The 17,946-nt window shown below is 39.4% G+C and overlaps 1 pseudogene; it reads left to right on the top strand.

Annotated features, from left to right (window-relative positions):
- Window positions 1-17,426, top strand: part of LOC149232536 (DNA topoisomerase 3-alpha pseudogene) — a 31,241-nt pseudogene extending 13,815 nt beyond the window's left edge.
- Window positions 17,427-17,946: the final 520 nt, after the last annotated feature.

Genomic DNA, 17,946 nt, shown 5'->3' with positions numbered 1-17,946 from the left:
ACACTTAGTTTCAGCATCTATAGCTTCAATTTCTATTAAAAATGGAAAGTCCATGCCAAGTCATTCTTGATAGCACTAACTACTTCCAATGGTGGTCCTACATTGTGGATTTACTTAGAAGTAAAGGTCTTTACAGAATAGCCACAGGCCAAGAGACCAAACCGAAAGATGAAGATAAGGCAGCTAAATGGGAAAATAGGCAATACCAAGCACGTGGGCTGATAGGGATGTCTATTTCTCCAGATCTTAGATTCCATATTGCAGAACTTGATACTCCTGATGAAGCACTGCAACAAATTACTAAAGTCTTTGGAATTAAAAATGAACTAAAGCCCATCAACTTGAAAATGAATTGCTTACATTGGACCCCAATAATTTTTCTTGCATTGAAGATTTTTTGTCCAAGTTCAAGACCCTTAGACTTCTCTTGAAAGGTGTTAAGGTTAAGAAAGAAGATAGTAGCCTTATCTACTCCATTCTTACTAAGTTGGGACCAGCCTATTCTGTGTTTGTTTCCACCTTCCATTCTACAAGAGAAGCCTTCATTTCTCAAGGGCAAACCTACAAGTCCCCTTCCTTTGATTCCTTTTGTGATTCTTTAATAAGACAACAAGAAAAACTCTTACACCTTGGTCTTCTTCATCTTGGAAACTCTTCTAGGAAAGCGCTAGCCACCCAGCAGCAACCAAATCCAAAGAATCCTAAGAAGTGTATCCTAAAAGGAATGGTCCTAAACCAAACAAGGGTCCTAAGCAATTTCAGCCTCAAAATGAAAAATCATTTCAACAAAATGATAAGACAAATAAAAATAAAGGGAAGAAGACTGATAAACATTGCAACTTTTGTAATCGAGATGGCCACTTAGAATCCAAATGCTTTAAGAAGATGGAAGCCTTGGAAGCAGCAGTGAAGAAGCATAACATCCATTTGGAGCAATCTTCAACTTCAACTTCATCTTCAAGAATGGCACTTTCTGCATGTGGTTGTCAAGCATCTCGGTCTGGCTATGCACTAAATGCATCTTCTTCTTCTCATTCTCATGAGTGGCTCATCGATTCTAGAGCTTCTTATCACATGGCCAAAAACAAAGCCATGTTTTCTTCTTTAAATGATTGTAACACCAAAAATATATATGTTGGTGATGATAGATCTCTTAGTGTTGTAGGGACTGGAACTGTTCATCTAGACAATGGTCAGTTTAATGATGTATTATGTGTTCCAACCTTATCCTGCAACCTTCTATCTGTATATTAGATAACCCATTCAGGTGAAGGTAAAATCGTTGAATTTTCACCTCACGATGTTGTAATTAAGGACCTAATAGATCCTAGACAGATTTTAGCTACTGGCATTGCTGATGATTCTACAAGGTTGTATAAGTTTCACAACTTTGGGTCATCAAATCTTCCCTCAGTATTTGTTGCTCATAATGATGAAGTGAGCAAACTTTGGCATGAGCGATTTGGTCACTTAAACTATCGCTCTCTTCAAAATCTATGTAAAGAAAATATGGTGACAGGTCTTCCAATGGTATCTTGCAGAGATGGTGTTTGTTCCGGATGTGTACTCGGAAAACATCATCAGGAAAGTTTTGAAAAACATTCCTCTTGGCACGCCTCAGCCCCTTTACAGCTCGTGCATAGTGATTTATGTGGTCCACTTCCAGTTGCTTCATTCTCTGGCTACAAGTATTTCTTAACTTTCATTGATGATTTCTCTAGACACACTTGGGTATACTTCTTAAAACTCAAGAGTGAAGTATTTAACATGTTCTTGGCCTTTAAGGCCTTTGTTGAAAAACAATCCGGACATCAACTTCTTAAGCTAAGATCTGATAATGGCGGAGAATATGTTAAAAACACATTCATCAACTTTTGCACTGAGAATGGAATTCAAATGCAACATACTGTTCCATATACTCCACAACAAAATGGTGTAGCTGAAAGGAAGAATCACACCTTAAAGGAAATGGCTAATTGTAAGCTTCAATCTAAAGGACTTAGTCTTAATTATTGGGCAGAAGCAATTAACTGTGCAAATTACATAATAAATTGCACTCCTACTAAGGTTTTAAAGAATATCACTCCAGAAGAAGAATGGAGCTCAAACAAACCAAATGTAAGTCACTTTCGTGTTTTTGGAAGTGAAGCATGGGCCCATATTCCAGATGAGAAACATAAAGCTTTAGAACCAAAGGGTGAAAAATGTATTTTTGTTGGATATTCCGAAGATGTCAAAGGATATAGACTTATTCCACTTAAGTCCAAAAATGTTATCATTAGAAGAGATGTAAAGTTTGATGAAAATATATCGGCCTGCGAGCCTAGTTCAGTTGATGTGCCACCTCTCCCTATCTCTTCTACTTTTAAAAATATTTCTTCTTCAGATGATGAAAGCGAGGATGAAAATCCTCCCCCACCTTCTCAGGATCCTCATTCAACTCCTCAGCTTCCAAAATGGGTCCTTGCTACTCAGGATGCAGTAGGTGATCTTGCCAGTGATCCTACAGATCAGCGATGTACACGTTCCCAGTTCGAGAGAGCCTCTTCTTTACTGGCTCAAGCTTCAGTGAATTATGATCCTGACACCTTTGCAGAAGCTTCAGGCCATCCAGATTGGGAAGCAGCTATGAATGAAGAATATCATTCATTATTGGCAAATGATACATGGGATCTTGTTCCTCTACCAAAGGGACGAAAACTTGTTAGATGCAAATGGGTTTACAGAACCAAGTATGGACTAGATGGGAAAGTTGATAAACATAAAGCTCGTCTTGTTGCTAAGGGTTTTTCACAAGTTGAAGCCATTGACTATACTGAAACCTTCTCCCCTGTTGCCAAAATGAACTCTATCCACCTTGTTCTTTCCCTTGCTACCTCTTTCAAATGGGAAGTCCATCAGATGGATGTTAAATCCGCCTTCTTGCATGGGGACTTGCATGAAGAAATCTATATGGAACAACCTATTGGCTTTATACAAACAGACTCCAGCCTTGTATGTCGGCTTAAGAAATCCCTTTATGGTCTCAAGCAAGCTCCTCGAGCTTGGTATGCCAAAATGGATAACTTTCTTTTAGAATCTGGCTTCTCTAGGTGTCATTCTGACAATACTGTCTACACCAAGAAAGTGGGCAAGTCTCTTATCATTCTTGTTCTTTATGTTGATGATCTTATCCTGACTGGTAGTGATCCCAACCTTATAAACCATGTGAAGTCTAGCCTTAAAAGGAAGTTTGAAATGACAGACTTAGGACACTTACATTATTTTCTCAGTCTTCAAGTCTTGCAATCCAAGGAAGGTATTTCCCTTTCTCAGTCCAAGTATGCCTGTGATATTCTACACCACTTTCACATGGAAGACTATAAGCCAGCCCCCTCTCCCTTTCAGTCTAGAGTCAAACTTTCAGTCACTTGTACTTCTCCTGAAGTTGATGCTACCTTATACCATCAACTTGCAGGAAAACTTTTGTATCTAACCCATACTCGTCCTGACCTTTCCTTTGCCATTGGCCTTGTTGCTCGGTTTATGCAAAACCCACGTGAAAGTCATTGGAAAGCAGCTAAAAGAATACTTCATTATGTTCGAGGTACAGTTCAATTTGGGATTCATTACAGTGCCGAAGCAGCTCCTCTATTGGTTGGTTTCACTGATTCTGATTGGGTTGGTGACCTTGATGATCGGAAGCCTACTGCAGGTTATGTGTTCACTCTTGGTTCAGGACCTATTACATGGGCTTGCAAGAAACAAGGTGCCATTTATCTTTCTTTAGCAGAAGCAGAATATCGTGGTGCCGTAGAAGCTAGTAAGGAGGCCTTGTGGCTTCATCAGATCCTATCAGAGTTTGGTTTTCAGCAGCAGCATCCAACTACACTTTGGTGTGATAATCAAAGTGTCGTTCAGCTATGCAAAGATCCAGTCCAACATCAGCACAGCAAACACATTGAACTGCACATGCACTTCATCAGAAAGCTAATTCACGACCATGTTCTTGAAGTGCAATATTGTTCAACAGATGATCAAGTTGCAGACATCTTTACAAAGGCTCTCACAGAGGCGAAGTTCACTAAACTTCGATTTATGGTTGGAGTTCAGAAAGCTGTCACTAAGGGGGGACAGGCTCTAGTGCCTCCTTCCTTCTCCTATTGTGTCATATTGGTAAATCCTTCAATCCTATCCCAAGTTGTTCTTAAGGGGGGATGTTAGGATATTCCGACACATAGGAAATAGTTAAGTACAACTTGGTCTAGTATAGAGTTAGGTAAAGTGTGTTTCTTTACTATGTACATTTTTTAACTTACAATCCGATGGTCACAATATGTAGTGATCCGATGGTTCATTCTCTCCTCGGTATTACCGATACTTGATCCATGGCTTAGCACCCGATTGGTCCATGATATCTATTTAAAGAGCATGGAGGGTCATTTGTAGGGTAATCCATCTATGAGAGAAGCATATGTAAATTTTCATTCATTTATTAATAAATTGCCTGAAGTGGCCGCGTTGGCTCAGGCCGTGGACTGTTTCCCTCTTTGAGGGTTTTAACCACATCAAAATACTGGTGTATTGATCTGTGATCTGTTTGTGAGCAGTGTCCTTTGGTGTTCTGTCTGAGGAACTTACCCTGTGAATTCCTACAATTGTGGTAAAGGAAATCATAGATGGTGGCACAGTTTAGCTTGCGAAGCTGAATCAAGAATTGTTTCCATGAAGAGTCAATGGCAGTCGATTAAAGTTTACAAGGGTGATCCCGCCCCTGCGAAATTACTATATGATGGTGTGATAGTCTTAGTACTCTAGGGATCTGCAAGGAAGTACGGGACTATAAACTACATTACCTAAAATTTGGGAAGTCGAAGTAATAGGGCTGCGTGATGGAAGAATGTAGGGCACTGAGGGGAGTTGTGCCAAGGTCAAAAAGTAGTCATTGGATGCACTATATAGGATTGGATGGAAACACTTCCGTTAGGAGGAGTGGGGAGGGTGCATTTATGGGGAAAATATTTGGAAATCTATCGCCAAAGATGCATTAATCATAGAAATTTGGAGGGAACAGTTGGATTCGAAATCGAATTCGCCTATAAATCTGGCAGGCCACCCAGCATTTGAACACTTTGCTTCCAACGATTTTTCCTTAAACTTTGATGCCAAAATGAATGTTGGATGTCTGAGAAGGTTTTGGAAAAAATTCTAGCACAACCAAAGTTTGTCAACTTACCTTATTGGCACTGAGAGATCATGCTTGAAATAATGACAACAGCTCCACCTACAACTGAATTTGTGCCCTTTGAAGCAGCACCCTTTAATTGAAGCAACACCCTCTATTCCTATGGAATTATGACTATGGCACCAAGACCTCCTAGGCTTAAACCCTCAGCAACTAACAAGAAAACCATAGCAGGTTCCGGTGACGCAGTCACCGCAAAAATACCCCTTAGAGGTCTCCCAGAAATTGAAGATGGACAAGGCGTAGTAGCCACATGAGCCCCTTGATTTAGAGGAATAAGAACTTCAGAAAGGCATCGAGAAGATGGATGATGAAGAGGGTGAACCTATGACTCATCTCCTAAGGTACATCCCACCATGCAAGGGCATAACCAAGGTGCCTAAAGACCGAGATAATTCCAAATTCATGGTCTCGACACTAGTGTTGCTAGAGAAAGTGGTGTTTGAGGATGCGTTGTTAAGCCACATTCCATCACTCAAGCCAGAGGATTTGGATTTACGAGATCACCAAAATTTCACTCAGCTTGTGCCGAACAAATATTTGTCAAAAATCTATTATGAGGAAACCAGGGTTATGCGTTTAGAACCTACAAACTGGGTCACGAGAGTTGATAATGCGGGCCTTCAAAACATGCTATGGGTGCCGCACTTCAGTTGTACAATAATTAACACTTTATTTCTTAGGAAATTACTCACCCTGGTGCACAATGGGTGTCTCTGGCTGGGAGAACCCATCCCTATTACTGATATGTTGATCCACTGGATCACCTTTTTTTCCCTATCAAGGTGTGGATCCAGCAGAGGAATTTGGAGGGAAAACAAAGGAGAAGCAACTCACCGATCATATGAAGAGTGAGTTTGGGCTAGTTAAGAAGTCACACGGATATTCCATTTGCTCCATTTCAGACACTGCAGTGCAGTTTCCTGCATATATATTGGCATGCAAAATCATGTGAAAGTGTCATGCTGACAAGGTTTCGGTGCCAGTGATCTCCTTGGATGTGCAATGTGCCAAAGGAGTCTAGTACAACTGGGCTCAGTACCTATGCAAGGAATTCTTAGCAAATTGTTGAGAGGCCCAGGATGAGGGAAATGCATTTCATTATGACTGGTTATTACTTTTAATAGTCTTAGTAGCATGGAGGATGTCAGAGGATAGCCAATTTCCTCTTCAAGGCCCAGACATTTCAGAAGCAGCGAAGTTCACTTTGCTTTGGGCAACAAAAGACGCAACGTATATCACATAAACTAAAATGTTTTGGGTACTAGTGGAGATGGATCTGCGCATGGTTATCAGCCAAAGGTCGAGGCTGTCACTTACCTTACATGATTGATAGGAGCCCTATGCCAACCTCAAGGTTGACTTCCATAATGTATATATTCATGCATGATGGGATCTAAAGAAGATATTGCATAAGTTTCCTTACCTTGTTGGTGAGGCGGATGACCAAGAAATCCTCGGTAAAAGGCTAGGGGAGTGGTTGTACCCATCAAATATAGGCGCGGGAATGATAAAGGCAATAGAAGGTACCGTCTTGCAGTCCTCAGCAGCATAACAACAGAAGGAGGCCCAGTAGGGCGCAGCGTGGAAAAAAGCTGCGCAGCAGAAGGAAATTGCTGCTAAGGAAGTTGCTTCCAAGGCAACTGTTACTAGGAAGTTGTTGACAAAGAGAGGGTAGCCCAAGAAATAACGATAGAGGTTGAGGAGTCTGACTCTCAGCACACTAAGGACTAGGAAGGGTCAAATGCTGAAGAGGGCAGGGGTGCAGAGTAGGTAACCCCCATTGTGGTTAAGAAAATACCATAGTAGACAACCTAGGGGCCGCGAAAGAAGTAGAAGTCAACTAGATTCTCCCAAGTAGATCCGTTAGTCCTCATTGAAGGGAACTTAGACAAAATCAGTGACACAGTACAGACACCATGACAGAGTTATGGACCCAATTTGAGTAGCAATAAAAGTAGGCACTGGGAAATGTGCAGAAGGATCTGTGTAATCTACAGATCCAGATAGGCCAACTGCAAGCGAGCGTAGGTCAAGCCAGCGGGATTCAACCAACCCTGCATCAAATGAATGCAGTAGTATTGGACATGATTAGACTTTATATCTCCATGTGATTCAGTATCCAGATAGGGCCCTGTATTCCTAATTAGATGGGGCCAACTCCCAACTCTCGCAGATCAAGGATATAGGCATCAACCTCGCGGCACTCCCTATCCAAACCATACGTGAGCTACACCAAGGCGTTTCAAATGAACTAAGGGTTAGGGAATAGTGCGCGCTGATGATCATTAATGAAGTCAAAACCAACAACATGCAGATATTTGAATAAAGGGCATAGGCACTGATGGAAGAGGAAGAATTTTCCACATGCATCCAACACTTAGAAGCAGTAATTACACAAGCGTGTAATGCGCTACCTAAAATCAACATTGCAGTGGATGCAGAATCAACAGAAAAGATCCAAAAGCTGGTTCTGATGGTCAAGCAGCCTAAAGATGAAATCGACCAAGTCCGATTTGAGCTATAGTTGCAAATTTCAGAGTTACAATTGAAGCTATGGCTGACGACTCCGCCAAAGGTTCGAGAGCATGGCGAATCTGCTATATAAGAGAGAATGGCCACACTAGATGCAGCAGTCAAGTACTGCACAGAATTGTTTGACCAGGCCATGGAGCTATAGATGTCTCTACAGGAGGACCCCACTCTATAGAAGATTGGCACTGACCTTAGAGAAAAACAACAACAATTTGATGAGATAAGGTCGACTGCATGCACTTTCACGCCAGTACAATGGTTCACACATATATAGGAAGGGAAGCAACTTCATCCTAAAATTGAAAAGCTGCGCCGGAAATAGTCCATTCTTAGGGCCAGGAGACACTCTTGGACAGAGGAAGCTAGCTAGCTCACTTTGTCAATACAAAGCAAGCTCATGGGAATACAATAGATGCAAAGGATAGTAGGCCTCACGATGGAAGGCCCCACTATAGAGAAGTTAGTTGAAGAAGTGCAGTAGACAGTTATGAAGGGAACAACTAATCTGCAGGTTCTGAAGTTGGAGTTCCACGAACTCCAAGAAAATATTGAAGTGCGAACTAAGTGACTCAAGGAAGAGTCACCAAATTATGTTGGGGGCCCGTTGGGATGGGATCCTTGGGGTTAAATTTTACCAAATTTTGTAAGTCATTTTTGTAAAGATGTAAAGTCTCCACGATTTGTGGAAGCAGAGCGTGAAGATAGCAAGAGTCAAAGGGGATTTAGTCCCTTAGGTAGTTAGGTGATAAGAAGGTTTGAGACCTACCCATGGTCCACAGACCATGGTATTGTAAAAGAAAAGGCTATAAATAGAAGATTCATAGTGAGTCTACAAGGTAACTAATTGATAGAAATAATTGTAAGGGCATGCAAGCTAAGGCAGGAAAAGTATGTTTCTTGTACTTAAGCGAAGGGGAAGGCTCCTACAACTAAGTATGCGGAGACCTTGATAAGTCTGTAGGCTGAGTGCGTGGGCCCCTGCATCTGAGTGCACAGGGAAAGAGAGTCTGTACTTAAATTAATTCATCTAATAAAGACAACTTTGATCCAATACTTGTGCATCTGTGCATTTATTCTTACTTCTTCAGTTTTATGTATTTTCACTTTGTATCAAAATGTATATGAATGAATGGTTATCTTATGTGTGAAAGTGGTATATTAGTATACTTTATACATGTTATGAATGTTGCATGAACTTCATAAAGGTATAGATACTGTTTAATTGAATTACTGTAATTATCTGTCTCGGAAGGGTTAGGGTTTGCAAGGACAGAAATAATCCCTAGGATCCGCAAGAACCTATCACATAGGTCTCTGGATGGATAAATCTCATTCTGGCATCCAAAAATACTGCTTCAGGTGAGACTATCACCTCCACTATGCATGTTGTTTCCAAAAGGGCCAACAGTTTAGGGTTTTTTTGGTTGGCACAGTTAACTTTGAACCTGGGTGAGGCCCCAACAAGCCAACAACCCCTTATCTGGATCTCCTTGGAGGTTGACTCCATGGTACGAAAAATCCAAGATCAGCTGATGGTTGGATTTAAACCAACCATCTACCATGGAATTCCAGTAATGCCCCACCACTCCACCACCCCCTCTCGGCATTGCCCCTCCCTAGTGGCACATGCGATGGTTCCAAGTAGGTCTCAATGGAACTGCAAGAATCAAGTGAAGCATAACCACCCACTCGTAGAGTATGTTCTAGAGCACACTCCCATAAAAAAAACTCTTCAACATCTCACGATGAACCTGTGTAAGATTGGACAACATCCCCTGATGAAAAAGTCTTGCCTAGTTAAAAAATTTCCCCTCATGGAGCCACTGTAAAACTGTGATGTACAACCCCAAACACTAGTTGGGGGACACCAACCCCACCATTCTGAAAATCATAACTAACATTTCTCACTTGACTAAGTCCACAACTACTGTCATCCTAACGTAGCCCTCCTTAAAAGGGTTATGGCCACAGTGACCCTCCCCCACAACCCAAACATGAATATCCACATGCCCAGCTGGTAGTGGATAGGGAAGCACCTCCCCGCGTGGCATCAAACCTGTCACAAAGTAGATATCAGTTTGCACCAATATCGAGAGGTTAATAAGCCATATGGCCATCATCTGATGGTGTGCGTCCCAACATCGCACCAAAAATTGTAGGAACCTATCATGCAACCTCATTAAAGGGTTCTAAAGAAACTTTAGTAACCCCCACTAAAATAACTATTGGCTCGTTGTGGGATCCTATGCCACAGTAGCCTGAAGGGTCACCTGGTCTCTCTCTCTCTCTTGCCAAGTCATCCTTCCACCCAAGATACCACATGTCAAAATAGTGAACCCCTCAAGTTCTCATAAGGGAAAAAATGGGGGAAAATCATCAAATTCCCCCGACCCCACATCTGTTTCCAAAATAGGCGCACAGTGAGAGCGCATGTCGTCCAAACATTAGGGGATTTTTGAGGTCTAAAATGGGCCTCCTAAGAAAAATGCACAACCAAAATAAAGTTTATAAGAACCAATAGGATTCAAGATGATGATATCAACCATGGGGGATGATTCATCATTTTTGGAGTAAAAAAGTAAAAATATTAAAAAATAATAACATAATAAAACTACTTTTTCAACTAGTATTTTCAACTTATCTCCCTAAGGTTTTACTCAAATTTTGAGCGGGAGTACTCGTTGGATGCAAAATTTAACTATTCATCCAAATAGTATGCATGTTGCATACTTTTGATGGACCCTGCTAGATGAAAAATAAGATATCTATATATATCTATATATATCTATATATATATATATATATATATATATATATATATATATATATATATATATATATATATATATATAATGTTATTGCAATCATGTTTTTCATGTATTTCTCATTTTTCATGTAGCAGGGTCCATTGAAAGTATACAACATGGGTATTCCTTGGAGGAGGAATCAAATTATGCATCCAACGAGTGTTTCCGCTCGAAATTTGAGTAAACCCATAGGGAGATAAGTTAAAATTACAAGTTGAAAAAATAGTTTTTTCTTTTTTCCCTCTAAAATTGGATGATGTCATCTAATCTTATTTTATTATTTCCACTATCATTTTATAATTTCCTTATGAGTCCCATTTTAAACCTCAAAAATCCCCTAATGAAGCGCATGGTGCGCGCCTGTATCTTGTACAGGCGTACCCACATCACACAAACCTCTGATAAATGAGCGGCAAACCCTGAAAGGGTTTCTTGCGTAATTCCCAAACTTAGATGCACAGAACGCACATATGAGTATAACGTTTGCATGAAGTCTTTGCAAAAAACTCCAATATTCAAGCGAAGACCACGTGACTCATAACGAGTCACCCACGCAACCAACTAGGTTAACCATAAAAAAGGTCATACATGGGCCCCCTGTACGACCTAGAAAATCCAAAATTAAAAAGGATAAGGCTCAAGCTCTTACCTGGATCTCTCCACATGAAACCCGAGTACTTTGATTAACAGCAATGGAAGGAAAAGCTCTAAGAATGATCTCTAACCTCCACAACTCAGTAATGCAAATAAGTGATATTTGGGCCCCTTTGCCTTATCTATCACCCTTTTCACCATCTCTTGGGATAAATTACAGAAGCCTAGAATCTCCTTTGAGAAAACCGGAAGAGGCATGAAGATCAGTCCCATGACATATTCATCATGGAACCCTTCGTTTCGAAAAATCAAAACAATCATTTTTTGGCCTATCACACATGTCAGGTACTTCTCCATCTCTATAAATCCATAACATCTATTATATACATATGTATTGAAAAATCTCTCACTTTGGGTTTTGGTTGTATCCATTGCAAGAACACCAGACATGGTCAATGACCCGACAAGAAAATAAAATAGTAGGTATCATTCTCCAATCAACATGACAAGCTTCACCCAAAAAGCTTTGCATATCCTGACATCATTTTTCCACAATGCACCATAAGTTCTATCATCTCTACCATTTTTATCACCATCTCACCCTTGTATATGGTAAACATTCATGTTGGTCAATAGAACCCCCCTCCCTCTTCATGTCTCCCTTCATTGTTGTAGACCCTTATTCACTAAAAGGAGCCATGACTACTCACTTTAGCACAGGAACCATCTCACTTGCATGTCTTGAAGTTTAGTCTCATTATTCTACATTCACTATGCATACACCCCATTTCCCGAGAGCTCCCACAACATTAAATGGATGCACCTCCTCGACCTACATTTGGCCTATCATTCATCCATATCACATAGCCCATTTGTATCACTTCATCTGCCTCACCCACCCGACACAGAGACCAACCAATGGGGCTCCCACCCTCAGTAGATACACCACACCTCTACATAGGTTACTGTCATCATGGGGCACCCGTCTTTGTGGTTGTACATCCAAACCACCCCTATTCTTTTGGCAAGTCTACAAAGATATTTCAAAAAAAAATCAAAAAACCTCCCATCCACATTTGATTTTTACAATTCATGGCCTTTTCCTGCTGGCAGTCTCTAATCACCTTTGGTCACATCTCACCAGCAAATCACCCCCCATTTCACATGTCCATCAAAAATCACTTACACCCATCCTAGAAATCCTACTGACTCTAGGATCATCAGAAAGCATGTTTTGATCGTCACCATTTTCATATCAAGTTCTGAACTCAGGATAGCTATCCATATACTCCTATATTAATAGCTCTTTCTATCATTCCTATATGACCCAAGTTATCACAATATGTTCCTGTCTCACATTGATTCCCCAACTCACCATGTTGGGCAGTTGACACACCTTTCCTATGGACCTCAACAAATGTATTCTATGAAAGAGGTAGTACCTTGGATACTCCCCCCCCAATAGGGATATCCTTGGGTGGCACATTGGGAACCATTATTGCCAAATGATGTCATCAATCCCCTTGAAATTCGACATCAACTCATGCATTCATTTCAAGGTGGTGCCATACTTAGTTACTATTGTAGTTCAGTCATTTAGTCGAAGACCCCTGCATCACAAAGTACCTCATTCAATAGTTCTTACATTATGATACAGGAGAGGTACCCGTAGCCAAAGACCTCTGCATACCACATCACCCATCAACAATGCTTCACGAGGGTTATGCATATGGGAATGATATTACACCTATTTGACCAAAAATCACCCTTGAGGGCATCATCAATTATCATCATCAGCTATCAGTACATCAACAACCACCATGTTGACTGGACAAAAATCATTCTTTTTTCGATTGTAATCAGTTCTGATTAGCCATCATAATGAGCATGGGACATGCCCCCCTTGTATAGACACACAATTTTTTGTAGGTTTTCACCAGAGAATGGGTATCATTGATACTCAGTCAAGGGGTTTTTCTCTACTCATCTTTGCAACAAGCTATCCTCTCTCTTGAAAAGTTGATCAGATTCTCCATAATAAATTAAAATGTGATGTATTTCGGATATACGTTTTCTCCTAACCTCATACATCAGGGGGAAACTATTAACACCCAAAAATCATACACCTATTAGTACAATCCAAAAGACATTAAAAGTGTCCAACAGAATGCACAGGTGGACATTTTTCTAGCTGAATACATTATGAAGTTTAAAAAAAACAAAATTCTCCTAAGGTACAAAGTTTATAAAGGATGACTCATCGATTCGAGACCACTTTACACACTTGGGGACGATTCTATAACATGAGTTCAATCCAGTACAGCCCAATTTGAGTAACCTTGGATATATGCAGCCCTCAATGGAATCCTTTTTTCCTACTCATATGTCTTTATCATACACGTACCAAGAGAGGGAAGAAGGATTCAAAAAAAATCTATATAAATAGGCCATGGGAGAACCAAAGTATGAGACATTGTTATGCTGGCTAAATTTTTGTTTGAGCAAGCCACCATTACATTGTCGAAGCCAAAGAAGTGAAGCGCACTAGCATGTTGGTCATATTACTTCTAAGCGACCCATCATCTTAGTGAGAGAAGAGGAATCCACCATTGGAGAGTCTTCACACTTCGTTGAGAGAGGAGAAACTTGCAAAGAGATTGAGGAAAGAAACCCCCCCTTGTTGAGGATTTTTGAGCTCCATAGCTCAAAAAATTCTCTTCAAGTGTCTAATATTTGTCTATCGTATTCAACCTCTACCACCAACAATCAATAAATAGATATTTCTTCCATATATTATTGATGTGTTTTCTCCATTTGAGCATTGTTTTGTTTATGCACCTCTTTGTTTAGTTTATGTTCATGTATGCATTGTTTCCACTATTAACAATGTTGTGTTTATTTAACTATGTCCACTAACATCACCAATTTTGACTCTGATCCTTTGCAGGGAACAATCCACTGCTAAGGGGGTGTCTTTTTGTGCATTTTTGCTCCAAAAACACTACAACAATTATCATCAACACTATGCCATTACCACTAGAATCATGGTGGGTTGGGTAGGTGATATGAATGCTACAGTCAGCCATGCATAGTTGGTGTAAAAAAAAATCATGTTGAATGCACCAGCTATATGATGAATGAGACCAACATTGTGTTACATACTATGATGCAACAACCAATGAAGCCTTCCCTCATCCTCTCACTTTCTCTACAGTGACATTCGATTTCCTCTTAGAGGTGCATCTGAATATTTGAGTCTCGATATTTCTCTCTAAATATTCTGATGGGTGCAGAGAAAAGATCAAATAGAATGGGAGCTTGAATCAAGCTTAATGGAACAATATAATAATTTGAGAAGATAAGAGAAGGAACATATGGTGTGGTTCACAAAGCCCATGATCTCTTGACAAATGAGACCATAACTCTCAAGAAAAATCATTTAGAGCAAGAAGATGAGGGTGTACCGTGCACTGCAATTAGAGAAATTTATCTTCTTAAATAAATGCAACATAAGAACATCGTAAGGTTGCGAGATGTTTTCCATAGTGAAAAGAGTTTCAATTTAGTTATCAAATATTTGGATTTGGATGTCAAGAAGCATATGGATTCTTGTCTTAAGATAGCAAAGAATACTCATCTAATCAAAATGTTTTTGTGCCAGATTTTGTATGGAATTTCCTACTGTTATTCTCATTGTTTTCTTCATCATGATATGAAACTACAAATACCACGCATTCAAACTTGTCGACTTTGGATTTGTGAGGGATTTTGGAATTCGAGTGGTTAAATTGTGGACTTATGAGGTGGTTACATTTTGGTATCGTGCATTAGATATCTTGATTGGTTCCCAACATTATTTCAAACGTATTGGTGTGTGACACATTGGGAATGATAACGAGGCACATCCTTTATTTTTGACCTCTAGTATGGTGCACTTTTAATCTGTGACCTCTCACTAAGTCGCAAACTTCCAATTGTAAGCTTAAAAAAAGGAACCCAAAAATGTGACCTAGACTATGTTCTGACTGTGTGACATGCCTTACTTAAACAAAGTGCGACCTGGATTTTGTCACCTCTCCACAAGTTAGATCACACTTCCATTCAACGACCTCTTCAAAGGTCACAGTTCCTTTTTGCAATCTCATAAGTCACAATATTTCCCATAGGTCACAAAATTGCACTATAGAGCCTTTGATAAGCAACTAGAAGGTGTGAATTTCATTATACTGCGACTGTGTGACCTTCCTTGGAGTTAAAATTGTGACCAAGCCTGAAGTGGGATTCACATATGGAGAATGCAACCCGCCTTCTCTAGTGGAACTACACTCCTTTAAAGGTTGAAAATCACATATTTAAGATGTACTTAAATTTCTATTAAGCCCTCACACTGTGATTTGTGACCCTGTATGAAGAGCACTATCAAGGTTCAAATTAATGTGTTGAGTGTAGCCATTTGCATGGCCAAAGAACATGTTTAGGGTGGAATGTTAGAGGTAAGGAATAACATTTTAGAGATGGTACTCAAGTTGATGCTAGTTCTATAAAAGAACACATATTAGTATAGTGTTGTTCATTGAGTGTAGGAAAAAGAGTTCAATCAAAATAAAGGAGAAGGTATTCATTGTCTAATTATAATCTTATTTGTAGGAAGACTTTATATGGTGTTAGTTACAATGATGGTGCCTAGAGCATATTTCCTGTGGAAAAAAGGGAAGATATCCTTGCCATTGTCTCTTCAAGAAAGAACATTATCATGAGGAATTTGTAAAATTAGTAATCTACCAAAGTGGAGGATGGTGCGAATTCAAGGAAGCATTCAATTCACAATACATATAATCAAGTCATGCCATAGTTATATGAAGACAAACACATGTCAATATCACAAAATTGATGTTGGATGTTGTGTGATATGTTAGATTCCATGTTGAATCAAATTCATGTGATGAAGCTTCCATCATTTCTAAAAACATCAATCTAGAATTGGAGTCATCATTCCCAACACATGTAAAACTTCATAGCAAGAAAAATCATGGACAAGAATAGGATTCCTTCCAGGAAAAACAAGACATAAAAAAGGGTTTTTAGAGAGGAAGCTAGGACATGCCAGTGGTTTGTTTTGTCGCTGGATTGTGATAGAGGAGAGAACATATATTTTTTCTTTCATGCTACTAATCCTCATCTCACCATATGGGGAGCTCGTTTTTTTGATTTGTTTAAAAGAGATATCCATGAAGTTGTGCAAAGGTTGTTCCATCCAAATCACTTTTCACAGATGTAGTTGACGCCACATAGGAAATTGATCTTTGAATTGATTCCTCTTTCTCTTAGATTCAAATTATGCTACTGAGATATTCCTTCTTGCTTCCTTTTTCTGATAATGAGAGAAGGCTTATGTTAAGCCATAGAACCTTTTAGTTTTGAACTCTTAGTTTTACTCTTGGTTTTGTTGTTGAAATGTTTTGGGAAAGACAAGCACATGGGACATAAGAATATTGGACCATAAGTTGCTCCCATAATTTAAAGGATGGTATGAAAATATTCAATTGGAAATAGGGGGAATATACATTAGGAGTGACAATCTATGAATTGTGTGTAGAGGAACCCACTGTAATAGTTATAAAAGATTCAACAAGAGCGGCATTACAGGACATTTTGCATGAACAACAACCATATCCTTTATGAGATTCATATGCACAATGACTTCTTGACCCTGAAGAATATATTTGGTGAAATACTAATAATGGTTGTCATGATAACAAAGCACATCCACCTTTATGTCCAACAAAAATTTCATCTGTGGAATTTTGTTGGAGCCAAGGTCACAAGAGGATTTATGATTTGGTTGTTTTTCATTTCCTCACTCTTGTCTCACAACCTTCCCTCGGGGCTAAAATAACAATTAACATTGATATTGTTGGTGAAAATTTTATAGCTTCTAGTCTCATGGTTCTAGAGAGAAATTTCTTGGAGATTTCTAGGTATGAATCTTAAGGAGGTTCAACTATTCTAACATTTGTGATAAGACAACAATTTGTTCCAACAATATTGACACTTAATGCAAGTAACACAAGACCAACCCCTTTTTCAGTGAAGTTTATTTTCTTAGTTGCATGGATGAGGTAGGAATTGGCACTAATGGAACTATGCATGATCACACTAAAAAGCTATTATATCTATGTGATGTTACTAACGATGCAAATACACAATTTTATACAACAAACTTGGGCGAGGAAATTTTTATACACCATATAGAGTTCCAAAATTGATCTTTTCCCTTCATGAATATGTCACATTTCTAATGTTATTATTTGACTGCAAATATGTGTTTTACCAATGTAATTTGTTTGCAGGTAGAAGAAAGAGAATGAGCATGATGACCTATGTGGAGGAAGATAAGGTTCCTCACAAAAGTTGTGCAATCGAGGTTTTCAACAAATGTGGAAACTAGATCCCCATAGCTACCTATATGTTATATCAACCTTGATTCTAGGTGTAGTAGTAGGAAGATAAACATTCAATGCAACAAATGGATCACAACCCTATTCAATAGCTCACCATAATTTCAAAACAACATTAGGGTTTCCAACAACCTTCTTTACTCTCATCATAGCTTCTCTTCTATCAATATGTCAACAATTATGTAGATATCAATTGAGTCTGTAGAAGTCATTAGACATAAGGGAGAAGTGAGGAAGTTCAAGAGTCATGAGGGTAGGCCAAGGGCCGCATTAGGTGAACAATCACCTCACTTCTATAAATATACCCTCATGCCTCATTTATGGGGGC

This window comes from Pinus tabuliformis, chromosome J (genome assembly GCF_031772625.1).
Source record: "Pinus tabuliformis cultivar Carrire ecotype Pingquan chromosome J, CPIR1, whole genome shotgun sequence".
In the NCBI taxonomy this organism is placed as follows: Eukaryota; Viridiplantae; Streptophyta; class Pinopsida; order Pinales; family Pinaceae; genus Pinus; species Pinus tabuliformis.
The sequence above is the reverse complement of the archived record's forward strand: the minus strand, read 5'-3'. Positions and strand labels throughout refer to the sequence as shown.